Source organism: Telopea speciosissima, chromosome 4, assembly GCF_018873765.1.
Source record: "Telopea speciosissima isolate NSW1024214 ecotype Mountain lineage chromosome 4, Tspe_v1, whole genome shotgun sequence".
Classification (NCBI taxonomy): Eukaryota; Viridiplantae; Streptophyta; class Magnoliopsida; order Proteales; family Proteaceae; genus Telopea; species Telopea speciosissima.
The window spans coordinates 71,482,682-71,507,160 of record NC_057919.1 but is presented as its reverse complement, the minus strand read 5'-3'; the positions used below and the strand labels follow the sequence as shown (position 1 = coordinate 71,507,160).

Here is a 24,479-nt window from a genome sequence, read left to right as displayed (position 1 = left end):
ACTGGTGGGACCCATCAAATGGTGGGCCCAAGTGTCCAACTTCATTGCATCTGCACCATATACCAGCACACCAGGCTGGTGTACTTATGGTATGCTAGATGTCCGTTTGTAGGTTAGGTTACCACCTAGCAATTCTTGTTTTCCTCTCAATTTTATGTTTAATATATGTGTCTGTGTACACAACAATCTGAGTTTCAGTTGCCTACTTGCTTGGCCTCCTGATATTGGGTTATGCATTTGATATTGGCAAAGAGAATGTCAATTAAGTTGATGAAAAGCTTGAAATGCTGATATACAATGGTCAACTTGATGCAAACGAGTTAGACAGGTATGTGGCTTATGACTCTTTGTTTTCAGTTTTTTCCCCTTTTAAAATGAGAAAATAGCCTCAATGATAAAATGCTTGTTAAATGTTTGTGTGTGGCTTAGTAACTAAAGAAGTGAACTAGGACCAGTGGACATGAGCTTCTCTTTTCCAAGATGAGATATCATGACCAGTGTTCTTATATAGAAGTTTTAAAGAAAATAAGAGTTCCTATATGCTATTTTCTGTACATGTAAAGATAAATTAGTTGCTCACCCAAGTCAAGGAATTTGCTTTACCCATATTTAGTATTATAATTGCATGTCAATGCATCCGAGGCAGCATTAAACTCTTTTTTTTTTTTGGGTGAATATCAAATTTATGCAATGAAACGCAAACGAATACAAAAGAACCCAGAAGGGAAGGGGGGTGGGAGGAGGGAGAAAGGGGGGACCCAAAGCGCTGCCCAAAAGGGAAAGCCATTAATGGGGAGGATTAACAGTCAAAAGGGAGACTGGAATGCTCCAACTAGTAACCACATGTCAGTTTGTAACACTGTTTGGAACACTCTTTGCTACACTTCGTCCCTTCCTCTGAAACCCTTACGGCAACTGCTACCCAACGGCGGCAACCCAACCGGTAAGTCTTTCTTCTCCTCTTTTTTTTCCCCCTTCCTTTTCTCTGTTTTACCGTGTTTTTCCCCCTTTTCTTCTTTTTTGTTTCCCTGTTTTTGCTGCTTTTTTTCCCCTTCGCTTCTCTTTCTTCTTCTTCTCCCTTTCTTCCCTGTTTCGTTGCATTTTTTTCTTCTTCTTTACTTCTTCTCTGTTTCACATCTTTGTTCTGCTTCTTTTTTTCCGTTCTTCTCTGTTTCATGCCTTCAGCTGCATGCATGTTATGTAATGCTTTACTCATCCTTTCTTGCAAATCAATTGATTTTTTGTTAATGAATTGAGTTAGCAATTGTTCTCAAAATATTAGTTACGATGTAATGCATGCCTAGGCAGGCGCCTTGTCTCCTAGCCACCTAGGCACCCGTTTACTGCCTTGGATCGCCTAGTTGTCTTGAGTCTTGACAACTATGTGTGGGATGGTCTGGTGTAGCCATTACATCCTTCTATGTGGCTGAAAAACAGTGAAGGGTCTTCTTGGTTAACACAAGCATGTATGGTTACCGTGGTACTTGGATTATGGACTAGTTTTTTTTTTTTTTTCTGATAGTTTGATTGTGCACTAGATATTTGCTTCTATATATGAAGAAATTGACATGTTAGGATTAATTGATTTTAAGAAACTGTGCAGAGCTCTAATCCTCCTTTCACATCAGTTGAATTGGATCACAGTGATTCTGGAAGAGAAGGATGCACTGTCACTACTCTGACAATAACTGCAGAGACCAGGAATTGGCAGAGTGCAGTTAAAGTTGCGGTCCAGGAGCTCTGTACTCTTTTCTTTCTGCAGCAATTGACTACTTAAATTGAAATCTATCCAACATTTTTTTTGGTTTGGGTGTTAATGTGGGGTGGGTAAACAGCAGCAGTGGTTTGAGTTGATGGTGAGACAATATCTGTGTAACCGACTCCATTTAATTGGGTCAATGCTTAGTTGAGTTGAGCAGCAGCGGTTTGAATATCATAAATGTGGTGGTGGTGGTAACCTCCTCCAATCAGAAGGGAGGGTAGCATTTCACTAATAATTGTTCAGTCTTTCCTGTTGCTGACATTCCATTTGGTGCAGGTTCGAAGGCTTAAAGAGTTTGGAGTCACAAAAGGTGAATTACCCCGCTACATGGATGCCCTGTTAAAAGATAGTGAACAGTTAGCTGCAACTATAGATAATGTGCCATCTGTGGAAAATTTGGATTTCATCATGGAGAGTGAGGCACTAGGCCATACGGTTATGGATCAAAGACAGGGACATGGAAGTTTGGTTGCTGTCGCTGAAAAAGTTACACTTGAAGAAGTAATTTCCTATCCCTGGGTTTGGTGAGGATCTACTTGTTTAAATTAATTGTTGCATTATTGATGACAGTATTTGAATGATACTCACAAGAATATTGATGTTTTTTGTGGTACTTTTAATACAAGTCTTAGTTAAAATGCATTTTTAGGCATTTTTTATGCAGAGGATTGCTTGTTAAAGTTATCTTCTTGATGGATTTCCTACCACTTCTAAATTTTTAGTATTGTGTTAGCCAATATTTGAGCTTTTGCATGGATTGTACTTGGGTAGCTTTCATTGTTTTCTCTCCAAAATGTTGAAATTCCACTATAACAGAGCTCGAGTTTTAGACCTTTAATAGTATGGCATTAATGTTTCAAATATATGATGGCTACTGTTTCTTGACTTACCCAACCAGTAGTGCAGCATGGTTTGGTTCTGGCCATAAGGAGAAGAAACTGTATGGCTATGGAGAAAGTTGTGTATTGTTCTTGCAACACAATAAAAGACTCTTTCCTCCTTAGGATTATTTGACACATTTTGTCTTACCATGTAAGAAAGAATACTAACATCCGCTTGCCTCCAACTATGTTAGCTTAAGCAACGAGTGTTGGTAATTTCTGAAGAAGCACAATGTCATGCTAGTTTTATATTTTTTATCTTAATTATGGTTCTTGAATTCAAACTCCGTTATCATGGTCTCTCTCTCTTTTTGGGTGGGTTTAATGAATAGATGATATTTCTTCTTCACATTTCTTCTTTATTTGGTTCCAGAAATTTTTCACAATGCTCCTTGTAGTAATTGACTGTTAAATATAAAACCTTGTGGATCTCACTGAGACATATCCGAACTTAAACCAATATATTGGAATTCAGTAGTTTGTAGTCCAAAACAAATTTTCTATTTTTATTATCTTGGATTCTGTTTTTCCGGTGAAAGTTATAGCATACTTCTATGTGCTTTAATCTCACATATTTGGTGATTGTAAGGTAAATTCTACTGGTGCAATATCTAACTTTGAAAAACCTAATACACCCCCTCTAGCAGCAATCGTTGCATGTGTTTCTAAAAATGTGCATGTTGATGAAGTCGGTGAAACTGAGTTTAGAATTTCTCCATCTGAAATTGCTGCTGCTATAAAAGCAGGTTTGGAGGAGCCTATAGATGCTGAACCAGAGGTTTTCTTTCTATCCATACTCCTTACTGGTCGATTCAATTGTCATACAAAAAAAACTAAAATTCAATTCAGATTATTATCTTTTTGGGTAAGAGATCGCTGCCAGGTCGTGTGGCCCCTGCACTATTTGAGCGCACACAGGGGCATGAACATGGATGAAATTTTTATTCACTAGGGATGGGGTGGTAATTTTGCACGGTCTTGTGTCTGGCCTCAGGCTCCACGTGACCAGGCAGCGTTCTTTTTCCCTATATTTTTTTTTGATGTTATTTAGATCTACACAGGCAAATGATGATGAGATTGCCGTATCATGTGATTTCCAACCTTGCGAGTACGAATCATGGAACTAAATTTCTATATCTGGTTGGTTTGTTTGTACAGCTAGGGGTTCCAAAAGAATTAATATTGTCATCGCAGCTACAGGAATAAAGGCTGCAACAGAGACCATCCTTTATTCCTTTAACTCAAGATGGAAATATCCTGTTAGCGCATGACAATGAAACAGGCATCACACAACGTTGCCTTTCAAATGGGATACCTGTAAACTACAAGGTATACTTCGTGGAACTAAAATGATTGGGCTTAGTGGCTTATGGTGCATATGGTTTCTGAAGTTCATTTTTGTCTACTTAGTTATGACACTACATGGCATTTGCTTGTTATATTTTATACAGATTTTTTCCCTAGTTGAGTCATTTATCATAATATTTCCAATTAATCTAGCTTCTTCATGTAAGTGTTAATAGATCTAAAAAGTTATGCTTTGTACTATGATGAAGCAAGCAACAGAAAAACGTTTAATTTAAGAATGAAGAATACAAGTTACCTATAATGCAATACTGATTGGAAGGGTTAAAACAGTACTTGACAGAATCGAACACAGACAAAAATCCAAATGTATGAGAAAACTCACATCAGAAAATTAGACAATCAGCTGAACCTGAAAACCAGGTCGAGTTCTCTTCTTAAGGGAGGAAATCTTTGCTGAAAATTTCAGATTGACCCAATGGGTGGATCTGAATTTATCAAGTATTCTTAGGGATACTAGGGGATGAGTAGATCTGTCAAACTAAAGTTCAGATTGACAATCCAGCTACAGAATCTTAAACCCAATTAAAATCTGAAATGATGTTACCAAAATCAAAAGAAACAGAACAACAGAAAACAATTATCGATTTCAGCAATTCAAAGTCAAAGAACCAATCCTACTCAAAGCAAGACTCTAACCAACAGTGAACAGAATTTAGATCTGAAAACAGAATATGAAAGAGAGCAATATTGGTTGAGGATTTCTGAAAAACTGAATCTGAATCAGGTATGAAACACTCCTCCAAATCAACAATCCTAGTGGTGCTAGGACTGCAGTATCACAGAGATCCATGATGAACAGAATTGCATAAATAAACAGCAGATCAGTACCTTAAAGAAGGGCTAAACAGAGAGAAATGCACCCGGGCTTCCCAACACAGGGTGTTTGCTGGATCACACACACCAGTCGCACCTTGTTTCTCACAAGGAAGTTCTCTACGCAAGGAAGAAAAGAACAGCAGTTTTCTGAAAACGAAATTGTTGGCAGAAGTTTCCCTTGCTTTCTTTTATTGATAGTCCATAAAGGAGAGTTAGGATTGGGTTGGGAAACCCCTAGCCGACTCCAATTACTAATCAAAATTCCTTTTAAAAGTCTAATTGACCTTTAAAGGATGTGGTTGTGGACCCAAACTTAAAAGACTCGAGTTGGATTGGGAAACTCCTAGCTGACTCCAATTACAAATCTAAATTCCTTTTAAAAATCCAATTTACCTTTAAAAGGATGTGGATTATGGACCCAAACCTAAAAGACTTAAAACAATAAAAGAAATATCTAACTTCAACTGACTCAAAACAAACCACTAGTTCAACCGGAACTGACCCAAACATAAAAGAAACACTTAAAACACGAAATAAAAGTGGACCCAAGCCTTAGAATAGGTTGGGCCATGCTAGGCAGAAAATTTCTTGGCCTTCCTGCGATAGGTCTTCAATTCTACATCGGCCCTCCCCAGGTTTAAATCATTCGTCTCCAACAAATGGGTGAATGACATGTAGCACTCTTATAAATCCGGATCAAGACGTTTAAAATCATCAGTGAGTTGAAAGTTGAGAAATGTAGGGAAACAGTGAGAAATATGGAAATAGAAGGTTGTTGAAGAAGGAGAAAAAGAAGAAGAGAAGATGGTGCAATGTTGTGTGTTGGAGTACTGTCTCCACCACACCTATATTACTTCACTAATGAGATAGAAGAAATTACATACACCTCCCTAGAGAGCTAAAAGGTAAAAACAGAAAATTACAATATAAGAGAACTAGTTAACAAACTAGTTCCTAAAGGAGACTTACAACATATAAACTCTAACACTCCCCCTCAAGCTGGAGAATAAATGCCATGCATTCCCGGCTTACATAATAGGGTACCAAACTGAAGCATAGTTATCAAGGCGTCGCCAAGGGGAGGTTTTGACATTAAGTATTTAATTTCCCTTTTTGCATTGTTACACCTTTTCGGCTTGAGCCTAGAGAAGGTAGTTGGGTGCACCATTATGTTTAATGGTAGTGATTTGGACACTAACTGAGTCAACAAAAAACTTTGAATCACCCACTAAATATATATAACAACTGAAACAACAATCGAGTTAACAAGTAACAAGTATGAAGGTCACAAGGCCAATCGCAGGGAGAAAGTAACACTTCCAGAAGCAAACTGCAAACAATATACTCAATAACAGTAGAGGACGTAAGATATCGGCAGCAACTTCTTACTTCAGATTAGCAACAATATTGTAGAACCACTAATATTTATTTGTAGAGGTCACAAAAAGAGCCAAAGTGACCAAACAGAGCAACAAGCTAAAACTACAAGCAGTACAAGAAACCAGCAATAAGAAAAAATCAATTACAGCCAATCCGAACTTCAGATCTAGACAAAATCAAGGTCGATTAGAGGGCAGGTATAGTAAACCTTAAGCCCAAAAGCTTAGACCAATCCAATGGTTGGATGAATGGCTTTAGCAATAGATCAGAAATAGAAACTTCAAAAAAAAAAAAAAAAAAAAAAAAGAATTTAGTGACTGTCAAGAACAGATGAAATACTTATCTGATCAACATCTAATTTGGACCAATGATAGAGCCTAGTTGATGGAACTGAACCCTCAAACTTCTCATGCTTGTCGGATAGGAAGATGCAACAAAAAGGTTGCAGACAAAATAGGAGACCTCCAACCACAGGGTGTAGAACTAGGAAAACCTTCATGCGCAAAGTGTAGGGGGCTGTAATACTTCATGCGCAAGTCAGTACATGGATCATCACCATAGGAAACCCTGGTTTTGCGTGTTTAATCAACTAGGGTTTCATACACAAGTAAAAAAAGGGTAAAAAGGAGAAAACTGTAATAGGACTCTCAAAACAAGAGGATGTATTGAAGTAGTTAATTGTTTAATGCTCTGATACCATGTGATAGATTTAGACCTAAAACAACCAACAACAATGATGCATAAACAAAGAGAGAAGAAGAAGAAGAAGAAGAAAGAAGAGAGAGAGAGAGAGAGAGAGCTACCAATTGGAGAGAATGGACTTCATCTCCAATCAGTAGCAGAATAGGTTTATTTATAATAAGGATCACCAAAGATTTACAAGACTGCCGTTAGAGAAAGGTACCATGACTAAGACTACAAAGCAAGGGTATGACAAGTATACCCTTGTGATACAATGTAGGTGTAAAAGTAATATAGTCTTAACACTCCTTCTGGACAAAATGGTCCGACCTCTGTTTTATTTTTTACAAACAAGACTGAGTTGTTGTTGTAGACAAGTGATGAGGCAGCATTTTGCTACATTGTTTATGTGACTTTAGGTCATTTCAATAGTCCCATTTATGCATCATTCCATCTACTGCTCATCTTTTCAATGCTGAATTGCAGCATAGTGTCTGGCTGGAAGATGCATTTGGTAGAGCAAGACAACTATATTTGTTATATTATCGGTCCATTCCGAAAAGTTTACAACGGTCAACTGCTCACAAGCTCATGTTAGCAATGTTGGATGGAGATGAGCGGTTTGTTGAGCCCACACTACATTCATTACAAAACTTGATGTTGCAGTCCATTAAAGATGCAGTAATGAATCAGTTTGTTCGTGATAACATGGAGGTTCGTGAAATTCTGCAATTCAAGTCTTCTTTGAACTCATGTTGGATATCATCACCATTCAATCTTTCTCGTTGCCTTACACTGTTTCTAAATTATTCTTCAGGTCAGCATTGTAGGTGATTTCACTGAGTATGATATTGAGTCTTGTATTATTGATTATCTGGGCACAGTTAGATTAACAAGGAGTACTGAGGGAAGACATGGATTCAACCCTATAAGGTTCCAGCCATTTCCATCTGTTCTGCAGATTCAGCAAGTGAGAGACCAAACTGAATTCATACCCTTACTACTGACATTGTTAACATTCTTTGGGATCTCTTCCATACATCCCGGAGAGGAAACTTCAATACTTCATCAGTTTTGATTTCTCTCTTAAAACAAAAAATTTCATATAAGATATTTTTCAACTCAGACTTTGACGGTAATGGCTAGTCAGTTTTTTTGTGGACCTATTGGATATCATAACCTTGAGGAGAGTTTTCTATAAAACTCTACAATAGTCTTATTACCTCTTTTTTTTTTTTTTTTTTTTTTTGTGGAGGGGGAGGGAATGGAATGAAGAAATGGATTATGGGAGTCCAATTATCTATTGTCAGCTGTCCACTAATTTTTTCATGTTTGGCAGATAGGCTTGCATTGTTCCTTTCACGCCAAAGCTCCCAGACAACCAAAGATGGTAAAAGGCCTGTAATAACTCCACAAAGACTTAAAATTAGCTACATTTTGCCATAATAAAATTCTTCTCTTAGTCTCTTGAGAAATGATCCAATCCACATCCAATAATCTTGAAAAATAATGCAGTGGACAGTTGATGGCAGATAATCTTAATTAGGAATGCTACTAATGCGTATCTGCCAAACATCCTTGATATTCCTTGTTCTGACTCTTGTGACTCCTGGTGGTGCACTCTTTCTCAGAATGGTCGTTTTAGCTAAAAAAAAGCGGCTAATTTTCTTTTTTGCACCTCTATTAATGATTTTTGTTCTACCACTTGGTGGAATTTTTTTTGGAAACTAAATCTTCATCCTAAGTTTAAAATGTTTTCTGGCGTGTATTAAATGCAAGGCTTTCAGTTAAAGATTTTGTATCGAAATGGACTAAGATCGATCCCACTTGTGCTCTTTATGACACTTGTTTTGAGACTCTTTGGCATTTTTTCTTCTCTTGTGATTGGGTTAAACATATCTAGGCAACTGGTCCTTTGGGTCTGAGGACAAAATTCATATCATTCCCCTTATTGAGACATTTCTACATTTCTATCCTCCTAAGTCTCAAGCTTGATAAGCTTCTCTCATTTGGTTTTTTTCTACTTTTATTATTACATGCTATTTTATTTGGGATATTAGAAACAATTGTGTTTTTAATTCTGTTATGCCTAATCCTTATCTTGTGTTGAGAAAGATACAACAATGGATGTTGGATCACAATGTTAACCCTAATTTGGATACACTTTTGCCTACTACCGAGTCTATAACTGATACAACTAGGCTTGATTTACCTATTCTAGACTATCTTGTTTTGTTATGCGCAAGGTTTGATTCCAGAGATATAAGATGTTCTGGATGGGCTTTTGGCATTTTGTTAGATAGCAAATTCATTTTGTTGACTGCAGGTTTGACTAAAACTAATCATGAATTGGAACTAGAGTTGATTGGAATCATCAACGGTTTTGACTGTGCGTCACTGAGAGGTTTAAAGCTGAAAGAAGTTTGATGTTCCAACAAGCAACTCCATCCCATTCTCCTTAGCCTTTTGAAGTTATTACTTATTTTTTGTAAATTCTGGATCGGGGTAATGATGTCTCTTTTCAGCCATTGACACACTATAGTCTACTAACCTAGTTCTGATCTTTTGTTAAATATGCCAATCGTTCGAATGATTCTTATGTCTTTGAACATTGTACTAATTTGCCATCTCTTTAATTAATATTAATTTATATATTTTCATTAAAAATAAAAACTTGAACAATACAGGATGCAACTTTGATATATTGATTCTAATGCCAGCGTTCAAGATTTCCTGATACAATGATATTCTACTAATTTAACACCACTTGTCGTATATTCTGAGAAGGAAACAAAAAAGTACGGTGTAGATTACAAGTAAACGGTAAATATGGATATTGGAGACCACCACCCCATTTCCCCCTCTTCCCCCACGGGGAAAAATAATAAATAAATAGCTATCTGGTTTCCATTCCATAGTCCGATAGCCGCATACCAAGTATTGATTGCACACACGTTTGTACCTGAAAAAATAAATACTCAAAATTAGAGAGAACCAAGGGCACCCTTGCCAATACAAATAAAGAATGAAATTAAACATCCGGAGTCAACATAATAAAGACCACCTCGGAGGCTCAACATTTACACCAATCCGTAAAACTACTCTTCTCTCATGCACTAGTGAGCAACAATTTGCCTTTACTACAATGTATTTTCTTAATGCCACTTCTTTGTGATCCAATAGTGGATCTATGGATCAGCCCAAACCCCTCGGGGAACCCAAGCGAGAACCTGATCCCATTTGGGTTTTATTCTAGTAGAATATTTTAGGATTTTATTAATTTTTATTTTTTGGGATTCTTTATAATTGTTAATTATCTTAGAGAAAAAGAACGTTAATCAGTGCCATGTGTGGGTGTGGATCTGTGCCCAGACACAACACAACCTTACCCTAGACTTTTCCACCTTTCCAGGGGGATCCGCCAGTCCTTTTGCACCGGGCAGTGTCTAGGTGAAGGTACACACCCACCACACAGCACCGGTTAACGTTCTTTCTCCCATTATTTTAAACTGGAGTTTTATTTAGTGTGAGATAGGCTACTTTTATTTGTATTCAATTTTTAATTTGAGTTTGATTTATGATTTTATTTCAGTTAATTAATCACATAACGAGACTTTTATTTCCTTTTTGAAAATACAAGGTTGTATCAACGGCAGTTCAGATTTGATGAATGGATATTGAGTTTGTCTGGATTGAAGCCTGCGATTGACCGAGTTCCACCCCCCCCCTCTCTTTTTTTCTCATCATCCCCAATCCTCTTTCTCTATCGTTCCTCCCGTTTCAGATGATCTATTCATTGTTCTTCTAGCTTACTTCATTCTTTTTCACCTTATGAGTCTCTTAAACCCTATCAAATGCAGATTCGAGGTTCATAAACCCTAATTGGATTGCTTGTGGACCCATCTAATTAACCCATAGCTCAAACAATAGAAGGGAATGGCAATTTTGTAATAAACAAGAATGTTTAAGGGGCAACTGGATAACCAAATAGAGTAATGGGCTAGGAGGTATTAGATTTATTGAATGAGGGCAGACTTGGAACTAAAGGAAATATAAGAACAAAGGAGAATAATGGAAGGAAAGAGGGGCAATACCGGAAAGAAGAAGGAAAGGAAATTAAATCACTTACGTTGGAAGGTTGTCTTCAACCTTAGGTCACAAACAAATCCAGTGGGAGGAAGAAGAATTCGGATTGAGAGAACTTCCTTGACAGGCCTCTATTTGGCCTAAAATTTCAAAGGTAGAGTCACAATCTCAGGCCCTATTAAACCAAGGTGGTATTTTTTAAAAACATCAAGCTTCGATCAAGTATTAAAGCTCTGAAATCTCTCCAGGCAATAATTGCAGATTCATAATTGGTTTCAGTTTGATATAAGCCAGCAGGGTTTGATTTACGATGTGAGAAACCAGGGCTAAGGTTGCCCAAGGGGGTAGAATCGATACTTGGAAAGATAGGTGGAAAAGAGAAGACCTGAGAGATATCAATCCCACAACGTGAAGGACTAATAGACGGTCTAAAACAGAGTATTGTCAATAGGGAAGGAGGAGACGAAAAAGAAAGAAAGAAAGAGAGGTGGTCACACGACCATTGCTAGCTTACCAATATGGCACCATAAAAACTCATTCAAAATTTCATTAATGAAATCTGTCTAGATCAACAGTTACAAGTTTGTATTTAAAAAGAAAAAGTTAAGAATCCTAATAAATAAATAAATAAATAAAATCCTATTGAACCCAAAGACCCAGTTGGACCCGGTTCACCATCACATGGATACCCAAATGGGATTGGGTCAATCCAAGGCAGTGCACCTGTATCACTATTTTTTTTTTTTTTGGGTATGGATCTGCATCACTATCTGTATACCCTGTTTTAACGGTATTGTAACATTTCTTGTAGTTGCATCAATCACTAAATCTCTCCTTTCTTGCTACAGGTTTGGGTGGGAGAATCTCCAACCTGGGCGACCTTAGTCCAAGATTACTAGCTGTTGAAACCCTTCCAGCCAAGAGATATTTGTTGAAACCCAGCAGGGACCTGCCACGGTCACAACCAGCAACTTGAGAATTATTCTGGGTTCATATTTGCTTGATGAAGTAAAATATGGCTTGGATTTCAGTACAGATGAAGGCTACGAACCTGTTCATAGTTTTTTTTTTTTCCCCTTTAGATTTAGAGGATTGATTGACTGTTGGGTTTATTGTAAGGAACTTCCTGCAGTAGAGATAAGGGTTACCGCTCCTGGTTTATTCCCTATTATGATTCAAGGTTGAAGACAGTTAAGTTGGGATAAGGCTGAGTTTGTTGTTGTATGATTCACAGTTGAACCTAACGTCATCCCCTCTTTCACATAATTATCAGTATGCATCCAAGTCTACCCTTGCCTCCCTTGTCCATTCCCTATTTAACTACCAAATTACCCCTTAAAAACATGGAGTATTGTTGATTCAATGGGCCCATAATCAATCTGAGCCGGGTTTCGGAACCCCAGATTGCATCACTTTGTCTCTAGGTAATCCCTAAAGCCTCTTCTTTGTTTTATGTGATCCCTCTGTGAAGTGTAAGCTTCCCCTTTCGTAATAAAGACCTAATTTGTGTTTGTATACTGGAGTCATATATGACTACCCCATACTCAATTTTTTGAACCAATTTTATTTCAAGGTTGGAAACATCTGCACAAGAAAACCCAATTGACAAATGATAATATGCAGTTCTGCTTTCTATACTCTCTTCGTTCTATTGCATAATATTATTTTCTTTTCCATTTTTCCTCTTTTTTTCAGTGTGTTTCAAAAGGTCACAGGTTGTCTGGGTGGCTTATCTAATTGTGCCATATGGAACGCTGATGTGAGTCTATGACATGTCTGGCTGTTGAATATCTTGGGAATGGTCTGGATTGGCCACGTGTCAAATTTCAGCTTCCAATTCAATCATTTACCGTCCCATTTATGTCCCGATGCACCCATTCAGTGGTTCCATTGATGTAGATCAAGAGAGGTTCCAGCGCAAGTATTCATGCAGAATTAAGTCCAAATCCTAGTCTAATAAGTTAAATAAGTAGCCTAATTGGTTAAATGGGCCATGAGCTTAGTATTTTTATGTTTTGTATTGTAATGAGCCTATTTTGACAGCCCATATATGAATGATTACTCAGTTGTATCTAGTCCTCTAAAGATGTGCTTGGGATATCAAATGGTTCTTAGGGAAGTCGTCAATAGATCAGTTTCATTGTCAGTTGTCAAAGACCTTGGAAGATTCATTAAATATCTTGGAAAGAGTCCCCATGTTAAGTACTTGGAAATGTAGAAGTCTAGTAGAATATCTAGAAGTCTCCGGCCACACTATAAAAGGGGCTGCTTGCAAGTTTTTTTTTTTTTTGGAGGGGGGGGGGGCAAAATTAAGAAATTGAATTGAATTTAGATTTTAGCATTGTTCTGTGAAGAAATTGCAGTGCGAAATTGTTCCTGGTGAGAATGCTAGGATGGTTGTTATATCATTTATTGGAAGGATACTTGAAGGTATTCACTACAATATTCTTCTATTCGGTCCTTTTGCCTTATTCAACCTCTTCTCTATGATATTACGGTTATATTACTGTTTGGATGAACTGATTGGCTGACCCTGATTGGTGTCCCATAAATCTTTCAGTGTCAATATGAGTAACCAAATCCACAACATGATTCTCCATCGAATTCAACATCTGTCCAAGAATTCTGGCATCGATAGTCTTCCAAGTTGAATCATCCGCTGGTTTGGGTCCTGTCAAGTGCAGCTGCTGATTTCACCCAGTCAAAACAAGCTTCACAATTTTCCTCCATTGCTGAAAATTTGTAATACCTTCAAGTTTCTTCTCTGTGATTCGATTGGAAGAAGAGGACACCACTTCAGTAACCACTGCACTACTTTTATATTCATCACCCATGTTGTCTTTTCACAATAAAATTTCAGGAATCAACAAACACTAACACAACTTCAATAGATGCTGCCGCCACCAATCGAATCAATCAAACACCAAACACGACTTCAATAAGTATTCCCACCAATCAAATCAACAAACATCACCCACGGCTTCAAGAACTACTGCTCCAATAGGTACTGCCATCAACCAAATCCACAAGCATCACCCACGGCTTCAAGAACTGCTGCTCAAACATCAATCAAGCCTCTCAAAAGCATCAGTGCAGCAATATGGCACTCAATCGCCACTCAACCAACTACAAACATCACCTCGAATATATCAAAATCTGCTTTTAATTATGAAATAGCAGATTTACATCCTAGACACCCAAACAGCAATCAACCAACACCCAAAAAATAATCACAGGGGTGAAAAATCACCCCCTTCTAAGATCGTGAGCCTCTGGTGGTGTTAACCAGATATCGTAGAAGAGAAAAGGAAAGAAAACAAAAGAAAAAGAGGAGAAGGACTTGCGCAGATTTGTACCAGACCTAGGAATGAGGCTCTGATACCATGTTACCTGTGAAAATCAGAGAAGAGAAGAGGAAGAGAAGGAGAAAAGAAGGGAAGAGAGTTGCAGCTGTAAGAATTCTGTGTATTGCATAGAAGAGCCAAAAGGATATAATACATAGGTATAGGGAAGAAGTAAACAGACAAAAAAGGACGTCATAATGGGGCTTAAGGAATCTCATGAATCACGAGATCCTGTTTGGAACCCACGACAAGCATTCTAACATGCTTCAATTGCTGTACCATAAAGGCATAAACATCCCTTATTTTTCTAATTAAAATAGAATATTTTTTCTTATTTCTCCATATTTATTCAATTAAATATTGGGCCTAATACTCAAAAAACAAGTATGGTACAGCATTTGAAGCCTCATATGTGCTTCAATTTCTGTACCATAAACTTCCCTTATTTTTCTAATCAAAACAGAATATTTTTTCTTATTTTTTTGAATATTTTAAATATTTCATAATTTTCGAAATTAAAAAAATCATTTACTTGTTGAAAAATAAATTCGACACCATGAGGTTGTAGATCGGCCTCCAGTGTTTAACATATATATAATTGAGCTCCATCCAATATATATTAACCTTATTTTTTTCTGATTTTTGTTGTAGAAAATCATTTTTTTACCAGAAAAAAAAAATTAGAAATAGAAAAAATATTTCGATACCGTGAGGTCGTAGATCGGCCTCCGATTGTAACATATATATAATTCACACCCATACAATAAGTATTACTCATATTTTTCCCAAAAAAGGTTTTGTGAATGGTAAATTTACCTAAAATGGAAGTAGGCAGCACCCAAGTCTTCTTTGTAGTGAATATCAGTAGAAATGGTGAAAGATTTGGCCAAAAAAAATGAAGAAACCACTGCTCTCTTGATGTTGTTCTCCTCCAAAACAAAGAGCTCTAACTCGATCGAGAGAGTTCGAAATTTCGAATAAGAGATCGAGTTCTGGCTTTTTTATAAAGTGCATTTCACTTAAAAGCCGATATCTCGCAAGATTTTCGAAACTCACGAAAATCTCAGTCGAAATCTCAACCAATATCTCGATATTTGACATTTTTATGTTTCGTATGATATTTTGTCTCGACTAGCTATGACGGTGAAAGATTCCTCATATGCCTCCTTTCTAATCTCTGGTCGAGAAAAGGAAAAGAAACTGTTGGAAGAACAGCTCAGAATGGCTCAGACTCAACCTTTTCCGTCAAGCCCTACTTTCTTCCCTGACTCTTTCTCAACCCCTATGTACCATGAGCAGTCAGCCCCACATAGCTTCCCAACGGCTATGTTCAAGGAGTTACAGGACCAACAGAGACATTTAGCTACCCTCAAAGCCAAATCTTCAAAACCGAAGCGATCCCATACATCTTACCCTGTCTCTTCACAACCTGTTTTTCAACCCACTCCTATTTCCCTGCAAAAACCCATGGTTCAACCTACTTTCCAACCTTTACCTGATCAGCAGACAGGATCCTCTAGTTTTGTTCCCTGGGTTCCTCCCAGAACAAAACCTGATACCCCTGATTCAGCCTTTCCCGTTATTCCTCACCCGGAAAACACCAATACCCTTAGTACTTTCCTCACTCAGCTGACCCTGACTCAACCTAGATCCATACCTGTTTTGTCCATGGCCAAAGTTTCCTCTGTTACCTCCTTCTCGGACTCCGACTCTCTCAGTTCCCAGAGTCCTTTACCTGCCTACCAAACCCATTCCCCGGCGCCAGATGCCTCTCAGGCTCCAACTGAACCTATTGTCTATAGCAGCGACAGTGAAGTTGATACTGCACCACAGCAGCAGCGACAACCCAGAGCCGCCCCTGTTCCTCCTCATATTCCCCCTCAGGCACCTAATGCTAGTCCTTTTGCCAACCAGGACCCTAAACAGCTATTCACCTTTGATGGTCTCCCATTTCATAAATGGCCTGAGCGGATTTCGGAATTTCATGCCTGGCTTACTGCAGAAATGTTAGTTGCTGGAGCCACTGACGGCACTGTCATTACCAAGTTCTTGGCCCGTACCCATGGAACCCTCAGAGAATGGTTCATGGCCCTTGGTGGTTATCGCCAACTCCAATGGACTCAGATTCCTATTGATGTCTTCATCGTACAATTGTACAATGAGATGATTGGACCCATTGAGAACAATAGAATCAAGGCCCGAGAGGAGTATTTCCAAATGAAGTGTTGCTCCTTTCAGAAGGCTGATCTTGCTAAGCACTATACACGGATGTTAGACCGTTTTTACATCCTTGGAGGATTGGATGATCCAAATATGAAGCAAGTGTTCCTCAATTCTTTCCCAGAACCTTTGGGAAAAGAGGCCGTGAAATCTTTGCAACATTTTGGCCTCCGAATTGATCAAGCTCCTATCGGTCGTCTCTACCAAGAGATTCTTAGTGCTTTGCAAAAATTATGTGATCAGCAGCTATTCTTCAAGCAATGGGAAAAGACCACTCATAAGCTCACAGATGCTTGTGACATATCCCATCTTAAGATCAAGTGCAAAGACAAAGACTGTTCTTCTCCCTCTAAGAAGAAGTCCCACTTCTCCAAGACCAGTTCGCGTCCAGAGAAGAATCACAAGAAAAATGGTAATCACAGATTTCATCGGTTCAAACGTAAGCATCAACATAGGTCTCAGCAGCAGCCCTATAAGTTCTTCAAACGAAAGAAATTTCGGCAGAAGACCTCTACCAAATGCTATGCGTGTGAAAAAATCGGCCATTTTGCTCGCAATTGTCCTGACAAAGCCAAGCAGGCCAAATTAATGCATATGCTGGCCCCCTTTTCCATCATTGATGATCCAGATGCAGATGTTGAATCCCTCTACTCTGTAGATGATGACTTCTCCCCGGACTTACTGTTTGTCCTTGAAAATTGGGAAGACAAAGACTTGGATACCTCCTCACCCGACTCCGAGTCCGATGGATTTGACCCCATCTACCCGATGGCCTCTCCTTTGTCCTCTCCTAACCCTCCTAAGTCACCAGCTTTTGCTAGCACCAAGACCCCACTTCCTCAGGCTAGTCTCTCCATCTCTCCTACCACATGGGACCGCCCTGTCAAAGTTATTGGCTACTTTGACACAGGTTGTTCCACAACCATATTAGCTCCCCATGTCCTTCCTTCTGAGTATTGGAAACCCCATAAACAGTTCTTCACTGCAGCCGATGGTCAAACCTTTTCGGTCAACCTCATTTCCAAAAACCCTATCCGTTTCCAATTATTCTCCTCTCTTACCTTGTGTCATACAGTTCTAGGATCCTCTCTTCCCGGTCGAGATGCCCTTATTGGTTTTGACATCCTTTGTCAGTTACCTCACCTCAGATGGAGTATACATGGTCTCAGCTACAATAAGCACTTCATCCCTTGGACAACTATTCCTAATTTGCTACTAATCACTCCTATTGCAGATATTAAGGACCAATTGCTCCTCCGGTGCAGTGCTGAAAATCATGCAGACTTTCTTACCAAATGTGATCATCCCCTCTGGCAGAACCCGAGGTTCTTCATCCGTCTCCCGTTCAAAAAGAATGAGGATGCAAATCCTACCAAGGCCAGCCATTCTGGTATGAAGCCTGAACATCTCACCAGTGCACGACAAGAAGTAGCCCTCCTAGAAGCTCAAGGCCTCATCGAGAAGACATCTTCTCCTTGGGCTTGTGAAGCCTTCTATGTAAATAAGAGAGCTGAACAGAAGCGTGGCAAACTGAGACTTGTAATCAACTATCAGCCCCTCAATGCATTTCTGGCTGATGACAACTTCCCATTACTTACAAGGCCTGCTCTTCTACTTCAACTTTCCAAGGCGAAGATATTCAGCAAGTTTGATCTCAAAGCAGGATTTTGGCAGCTAGGAATTCATCCAGATGACAGGTCCAAAACCGGATTCTGTATTCCCGGCGGACACTTCCAGTGGACAGTTCTCCCCTTTGGTCTCAAGGTGGCTCCTTCCCTATTTCAACAAGCTATGCTACAGGTTTATGCTCCCATCCAAGAACTTGCTTTGATCTATATAGACGACATACTCCTCTTCTCCGATATAGAAGAAGATCATGCTCTTCTACTACAGCAGTTCGTGGACATCACCATAGCCCATGGTATAATGCTCTCACCCACAAAGATGGAAGTTGCAGTCAACACTATAGACTTTCTCGGTGTTACTATATCCAAAGGACAATTCCAGCTCCAGCCACATATTGGTTGCTCCCTCCTTGAATTCTCAGATGGCCCCTTCACACGGCAAGAGTTGCAGCAATTCCTAGGCATCATTAATTACATGACCGAGTTCTTACCACACCAGGTCCGATTCACAAATCATCTTCACCGACTCCTCAGAAAGGATGCACCACCCTGGTCCTCTGTTCATACCCAGGCGGTCAAAGATCTGAAAGCCTTGGCCCAGTCCTTGCCTACTCTACAGATCCCATCTTCGCGAGATTTTGAACTGTTACTGGCTAAGAAGCGAGTAAGCACATCATTGTTAATACATGCAAGAGAAATTTTTTGAATTTTTTTAATGAGAAAAAAACATATTTAAAAAGCTAAAAAGCAGAAATACGAGTACTGTTGAATAAAAGTTTGTTTAAGATGCTTAGCTCAAGCTTTAGAAGCCAATGAGTGAGGCAGAAAAATCTTTTTCTTATGTTTCTTTATTAATTTACAGTACCACAATCTTTAGATAATTGTCTAATGTCCCACAGAATAGAGAAGAGAGTCCATTACCAGTCCACCGCATCCTGACAGTCAATCCAAACTTCGATACATGTAAGAGAAAAATTCTGAAAATTAGTACAACCCAATTGAACATCAAAAAGTATCTAAAAACTCTTCCATGGCCACACCACATCCCTGGATTTTGGAATCAATGAACATAGCTTATCAGAATCCGTCCATGCCTCTACTGACTGGTCTCTCCCATTTGCTTCAATCCCTTGAAGGGACCCCAGGCCTCTGTCTTGACCTCATCTCCTGCCTCACCATAACCAAATCCCACAAAGATGAACTGGTTTTGAAACATAATAAAGGTGGTCCACCATCTTCATTGGTTGAGACATCTAAACTACCAGCTGAGCTAATCACTGGAGAATTCAAGGCAGGCATCTTCGTTGGTTGGGTTACAGTTTGAAAATAAATTGGGACTACTTTTAACCAAAGTACCCACAGGAGAGAGACCTAAACATTTCTGCCAAAGTAAATCAGGAGAAACTATGGGAGCGGAAGCAGAAAAGGTCTGATGAGCACAACTAGGAGATGAAGCAGCTTCATCGAGCAAATAAAGACTCTCATGAGCCTCACCAGAGCCAATCGTTTCCCCCATTACCAGATCCTGAAAAAGACAGTGAGATTGAAAAAAAGCCACTTTACAATTAAGATCGGAAGTGAGACAACTGAATTTAAAGTCAAGAGTCGGAGTACATGCGATGGACCCCTTCCCAGAGACAAGAGGAAAGAGAGCCATCAGCAATGCGAACCTTGTCTTTACCAGAACAAGGAGAATATTTAAAGAAAAAACTGGCAGTACTTGTCATGTGGTTAGAGGCACCGGAGTCGATAATCCAGGGACGGGAAGCAGTTGATGCACAATGACCAGCAAAATAAATACCTGGGGAAGCAGAGTCCGAGGGTACCAACATGGAAGCGGAAGCAGGGCTGGCAAACCGGATGAGTCCAACTTGGTTACCAACTGACGAAGGAGCTTGGTAAGCTCATCCTGAGAGTAGGAAGGGGCAGCACCAGGTAGAGAATCAACTACAGTAGCCTCATATGATTTGTTGAAGGTTTTTCACGACCACGCCCTTTGTTAGAAGAGGCAGTTGAACAACCATGAAGTTTCCAACAAAACTCCTTGGTGCGTCTTTCTTTCCCACAATATTAACACTTGACAGGGTCACGGTCAGAACGATCACCAGAGCGAGCAGGTCCACTTTTGGGCTGTATGGGAGGACCAGAAAGGAGGGCTGATCGGTCTTGGGGAGAGTGAGGCAGCATTGCAGCTCGACGGCTGTCCTCTAGTTGAATCAATGAGTACGCCTGTTCCAAAGTGGGGAAAGGATCCTTGCTAAGAACTTGAGCCCGTATCTGTTAATTCCAGCAGGAAAGTCATACACCCAAAACTTATCTTCACGTTTCTTGAACTTGATAACATCGGCAGGGGTAGAGGCCTGGAACGTATCATAGAAATCCAATTCCTACCATAAACTGCGTAACATAGAGTAATGTTGTGACAGGCTGAGTTCCTTCTGCTTGTTCTCATGAAGTTTCTACGTAGTTCATAGACGTGCATCGTTCCCAACCTGCGAATAATTTTCCTGAGCAGCCTTCCAAAAGCAGTGTCCAACAAGAGATAACCCCTAGCAAGTTAGGGTTGCATACTACTGAGAAGGTATGACATAACCAGGGAGTTAGCAGAATTTCACTTCTCCTGTTCAGCACCTTCAATGGTAGGTTTCTCTTTCGTACCAGTGAGATAACCCAAATACCCGTGGGAGTCAATGGAGAGATAGCAGGATCGAGACCACATCAAGTAATTACTCCTATCCAAACGAACGGAGCACACATGGAATGTGGGGAAGCTGTCATGGGAAACACTGAAACGTCCCCAAACCCGGTCAGAGTAGAAGGCATTGCCCTTACGGGCGGTGGTCAAATGACCATCCAACATACCTGTACAATTAACACAACTATCTTATAACATACATATACAGCAGAAGTCTTAATTAAAGAGTAAACACAAGAGAGTTTCATTGAATGTATAAAGTCAAAAAAAAAAAGGGACTGGTGTCTAGATATCTACATTCTGTATTCAAAAGTTATTACGTTTCTGTTCCTTCTTAACATCCTATACATCAGCATCTACACAAAAGTATAAGTGAAGAGTTCTGTTAGGCCTCTCAAGTCCTATCCTTAAGGTTCGAGCATCCTAGGCACTCACAACCCACAACATCAGGTGGTGTACATATGTACCCTCTAGCCTTGTCATCTGAAAAATCAACATAATTGGGATGAGCTAAACGCCCAATGAGGTGAATCATGCTAAATAAAAAATCATACTTATAGAATTACAATAAATCTTAACAGTTATAAACATCATTTCTGGAAGCAAAGCTAAGAGCCTGCTTGATAACCTTTCTATTGTTTCTGTGCTGAGAAACAGAAGAAACAGTTTTTTCCGTTTCTGTGCTGAGAAACAGCTTTTGTAGCATTTGGTAAACCTGTTCTGGAAACGTTTCCAGAACACATTTGGAACAGTAATGGTGTTTGATAAAATCTGTTTCCGGAAATATGTTCTTATACTGTTCACCTCTCCCCCCTTCTTTTTCCTTTTATTTTAAACACTCCTTCCGTGATAAACTGTTGAGAATTTTCTTCATTAATAGCTGGTGACTGTTTCCTTCATGCCACAGGCATGAGAATTGGCTAAACATTCCATCCCACTCCCCTCACCTCAGCTTATAAGATTATTCAACCTTCCTTCCTTTTCCCTTTTCCTCTGTTTTCTCCTTGCTTTTTCTTTATTTAGTTTAAGGAGCAACTTCACACACCAAAACTCCCATTCAACCAAACCAAAACTAAATTGATTTGGGTGAGAAATGAGAGCCCCACCACCCTCATGGCTCCACCTCAGTTAGTCTGTTCAGTTTCCTGCTCTTAGCATCTGGAGTAGTATGAGAAGCATTTGCACATGACCATAGTTGTCACGGCGTCACGGCGATCCAAGTCGGTGGAGGGGTGTCACGTCGATATATCGACATGTCGCCCGCCATGGCGTTGCCATGGCGAGCATGTCGACCATGTTTTATTTTTATTTTCTCTATTTTTAATGTGTTAATAGATGTATACTCAAGCCATGTTTTATTTTTTCTCTATTGTTTCTCAAGTTTTAAGAAGAAAATTCAGAAATCGAAGAAGAAATCGAAGAGGGAAAGAAGAAATCGAAAGAAATCGAAGAGGGAAAGAAGACAGGAAGAAGAAATCGAAAAAGAAATTGAAGAGGGAAAGAAGAAATCGAAGAGGGAAGAAGAAATCGAAGACGGAAGAAGAAATCGAAGAGGGAAAGAGAGTCGGGAGGAAGAAATCAAAGAGGGTCGCCATGGCGTGGTCGCCATGCAGCCCTCTCCAGCGCCAGGACGCCATGGCGTCGCCATGACAACTATGCACATGACCCAACTGTTTCATCTGTTTTATAGCTCAAGCATGCAGCAGCATCCAGCATCCCTATTGGGCTCTGGGGAACTAATGGAGCTGAAGCACGTGGAACCTTAAAAGATCCACTAATCAATGGTACATCTTGGATTAGTTCAAGACACTTCAACACTCTCCTGCGAAACCAAACATTAAAGACCCACTTAATGAAATTGTTCAGATACCTTAAAAATGGAAATAATTGCAATTTGCAAAAGCAATAAACACTCGTTTTGAACATGTGATGAAAAGTAACCAGTGTGCTCCACCATCTACTTTATCTTTTTAACATGTAAGAAACAAGATACAGCCTTATCAATGTAGTTTTCTGAGTATACAGATATAGCCACTGCTGCTCCGTGGTTAAATCGTCATTTCGCACCCATGTGAGGGGACAGCACTCTATAAAAATTCAACCTCTAATGGTCTAAAATCTAAGAAGTCAATCCCTGCATTTAATTCCCACCAAAACCTGTGAGTCAGACACTCAGACCTTCCTAAAAATTAACTTCTTTTAATATTCTATTGAGAAATTTTAACAAACAGAGAGAGGACATGGAAAGTGGGGAGACAGGAACCTTTAATTATGCTTAAGATCAATTGAACCGCTCTAGAAAGAGACATTTTTGGAATCTCCGATCTCATATTAAAAACCTATATCACCAAAACTATCAATTCCAAAAGAAAAACAATTCCAGTAATGTCTCAGTTAAGCATAATGGTTCTCCAAATAATACAATGTAAAGTTCAATATGGTTCTTCACCTGTAAATCTAGGGGCAGAGGCACTTCTTTCTCATCCATTTTGGCTGCCAAAGATAAACAAGCCACAGCCAACAACTGCATCATCCAAGATTTCCCTCTCTACAACAAATAACAAAGATTAGAGACAATCGACATTAAAGGTTAATAATACTGAACTTACAGGAAGTTCATAGGCTGAAAGGAACCGATCCAAGTACTTTATTGATAGATAAGCACTCAGAGGTCCAAAGCTGTAATAGGCATGAACCTGTTTAAGACCAAAATAATAACATTAGTGATCAATGAAAAGGACAAATCAAATTTGCTCTAAAAACAGTAAATCGGAAAACAGGAACCACCAAAATCCAATTGTGATAAAAATATTTACTACATATAAATATTTTCATAGCAAAAATAATCTTTAGTTAAGAATGAAAGGTGATTAGTGGAACTAGATCCCAAACTCAGTTCAACAAAGCAAGCATGAAGAGAACCCATCGGATCGATTTCATAAGATGCATGAACACCAGCAGATTTAAACAAAAACACACAAAACCCAATTTAGGAAACACTTGAAATACACTGTGAAATATCAAAATCAAAACCAGAAGCAAAGATGAATAAGAAAAGAATCGAAACAGAAGAAAAGGCCATAAAGAAGAAAGACCAAAGCCCATTCACAGAAATCTCTACTACCTAATCTAACTGAGGAAAAACCGAAGCACCCATTTCTGAAAACCGATTGTAGGCATCCACCATTCGATCAGACAAAGTGAAGATAAAAGCGAGAAAAAAAAAAAGGACAGCAGCTCTGTTTCAGAGAAACCCTCTAACCCACCTTTCTAATCCAATCCACAGCCTTTTCTAATCCCCAAATCCAACTCCCCACTCCGCAACCTCTTCAAATAATCATCTTTGGGCAAATGCTGCCATTCCTTCTCGACCATCAAACTTAAACACTCCTCAGTTTGTAAGGGGAACCCAATCGAGAACTCTCCATCATGAAAGCTCTGGTTTTGGTTTAGTGTCTGATGGTTCAGTGTCAGCCAAGCATTCCCATCACTAAACCTCTGAAACCCATCATACTCATCAGCAAAAGACATGATACTGTTGTTGTCTTCTGGATTGCTCCCTGTATATAACCCTAAAATTTCGCCCAAATTACTTGCAACCTTCTATGGTCTTCCGTTGAA

General features: G+C 39.2%; 1 pseudogene; it reads right to left on the bottom strand.

The window, feature by feature from the left end:
- Positions 1–3,131: 3,131 nt before the first annotated feature.
- On the bottom strand, positions 3,132–24,403 carry LOC122657775 (annotated as a pseudogene).
- Positions 24,404–24,479: the final 76 nt, after the last annotated feature.